Genomic DNA, 2,851 nt, shown 5'->3' on the forward strand with positions numbered 1-2,851 from the left:
TAAGATGTATATGTTATGGATATGGATGGACTTATCCATACATGTAAGTATTTCTCTGTAATTAGTAAAATCGAAGATTGTATATTAATAGATGAACTGTACAGGTATCAGAAATAAAGGCTTAGGTATGTATGTGTATATATAGCTTATACATTTAAGCATTTAGATGTATACCTAGACTATATAGAGACTAGATATCTATCTATATATCTAAATGACATAAAGAATGGCAAAATTATAGAAAAAATCAACAAATCTAACAGCTGTGTTTTTGAAAAATTAGACAAAATCAACAAACCCTTAGCTAGACTACTAAGAAAATAAGAGGAAAGACTTAAAAAACTAAAATCAAAAATGAAAGTGGAGACAATACAATGAATGACTCAGAAATAAAAAGTATCATAAAGGACTATTATAAATAATTATATGTCAACAAATTGGGTAACTTAAGAGGAAATGAATAAACTGTTAGAAACATACAACCTACTAAGACTGAATCAAGAAGGAATAGAAGCCTGAAGAGTATAATAACAGAAAAAGAAACTGAAGTACAAAAGAAAAACCTCCCAACAAAAGTGCGTATGTCTAAAAATCAAGTTGTATATATACATTGAAAAAGTGAAGGGGGTTGGGGTGTCATGAGTTGGGGGAGGTGTGGTATGGAGCTAAGCTGGTGATGGGTGGCCCGTTTGCTAACAGGCCATAGACGGGTAATGGGCCGTGGCCCTGGGGGTTGGGGACTGCAGTCCTAATGCCACCAGGCCAGGAGTAAACCCTGGAATGAGCCCAGAGCTCCAGTTGCTAATGTCTGTAAATCCTGTTGAGTCTGTAACAAGGCCTGCATTGCTCAGGGTTTAACACTGTTGGTCTATCAGGATTCTGCACCTGTGCAGCAAGGTCAGAGTTCTGGCTTAGTAATTGCATGATGCTTCTCATGTAGGGGGCAGGCAACATGTTTTGCAGAAGTTGTGGGTTTTCAGTTATTTGTTGCAACAAGCTCTGCATTCCTGGTGTGTTGAACATAACTAACTCGTACTCCAGGCAACAAATTTGGCACACTAGTACTCTGCCCGGCAGAGCTACCCAAAATTGCTGGCAGTGTTGCTGGAAGCTGATGAACTCTGGGAAGCCTGAGGAGCCCATGGATAGGGTAACGGATCTCTTTTTCTGTGTGGGAAGATTGACTACCCTCATCTGAGGTAGTACTGCTCATTAAGGAAGCAAATGGATTACCACTAACTGCTCTTGTGTAGCACTCAGCATCCATTCCTGAATATCCCTGGCCATATACCTTAAAGCATTGTATTCCTCAGAGATGCTTTCTAGGTTTCTCAAGGGTCAGTCCTGGTTTCTCATTTCCTGCGTCATTGATGGATTCCTGGCAAGTTTCAACATTTGTATCATTGTATCTGGGTTATTCAGTATATAATTAATTTCTGGGTTTCTCTGTGTAAACTGCTGCATTTGTGGATTAGCCACAGTTAATTGTCTTATAAGGTCAGGATTCGAGAGCATACAAGGAAGGAATTTTCCATGATCTGGACCATCATTTCAGGGATGAACAAAAGTTGTTGCCACATCTGGCTCTATAGTTCAGAGAAGTTGGTAGTATTCAAACACAAGCTATTCAGACCTGCAAATCCTCCAAGGCCACCGAAGCAAGTGGGTTACCAGTAGGAGAACCAGATGTGGAGTTAGTATTAGGAGTTGATGACATGATAATAATGCTTCCAGCGCTATTTTTTTGCTAAGTCTGAATGATCCGGAGGTCTGTTTTGTGTTTTGATGACAGAGTGAAAAGTAAGTCCATCGTGAATTCCTGCTGACTCAAGGGGCCACAGAGTTTGGTGTGGGCCCCAGCACGGGCCCAGGTTGGGTGCTCTGCAGCCAGCCAGGAGCAGTGACATCCACAGCCACCTCTTCTTCCTCCCTGCCCCCCCCACCCAATCCTCCTTAAACTCTTTCAAGAAATAGAAGTAGAAAGAATACTTCTAAACTCCTTTTACAAGGCCAGCATCATCCTGATACCAAAGCCAGGTAACTACACCACAAGGCAAGACAACTATAGGCCAATATCTTTGATAAAAATAGTTTTTTATTTGTTTTATTTTTTCTATTTATTTATTTATTTTTATTTTTTTAAATTTCAGAATGTTGCAGGGGTACAAACGTTTTGGTTACATGTATTGCTTTTGCACAGTTTGAGTCAATGTTATAAGTGAGCCCATTGCCCAGATAGTGTGCCATTAGGTGTGAGTTTACCCAACCCCCTCCTCACCCTTCCCACCTGCTTGATTTCTGTTGAGTTTTACTTCCATATGTGCATATAAGTAAGTGTTGACTGATTAGTTCCAGTGTGAGTACACATGGTGTTTGTTTTTCCATTCTTGCAATTTCACTTAGAAGAATGGTCTCCAATTCCACACCACTTGTTACAAAGGTATTAGTTCCCCATTTTTTTGTTGTTGTTGGCTGAGTGGTACTCCATGTTTGTTTTAAATATAAGTTCATATCATCTACAGAGACAATTTTATGTCTTCCTTTCCAATTCTAATGTCTTTTATTTATTTTTCTTGCTTAATTGCCCTGGTAGGATTTCCAGTACTATGTTGAATAAAAGGGGTGAGAGTGGGCATCCTTGTCTTTTTTCCAATATTGGAGGGAAAGTTTTTCAGCTCCTCACCACTGAGTATGCTGTGTACTTGTCATGTGTGTCATGGTTATGTTGAGGTATAGTCCTTCTATACCAAATTTGTTAAAAGGTTTTAATCAGAAAAAGACATTGGATTTTAACAATTTTTTTCTTCATCTATTAAGATGATCATGATTTTTATCCTTTATTCCCTTAATG

General features: G+C 39.0%; 1 pseudogene; it reads right to left on the bottom strand.

Moving 5' to 3' along the window:
* Window positions 1-692: 692 nt before the first annotated feature.
* Window positions 693-1,907, bottom strand: LOC123649420 (annotated as a pseudogene).
* Window positions 1,908-2,851: the final 944 nt, after the last annotated feature.

This window comes from Lemur catta, chromosome 13 (assembly GCF_020740605.2).
Source record: "Lemur catta isolate mLemCat1 chromosome 13, mLemCat1.pri, whole genome shotgun sequence".
Classification (NCBI taxonomy): domain Eukaryota; kingdom Metazoa; phylum Chordata; class Mammalia; order Primates; family Lemuridae; genus Lemur; species Lemur catta.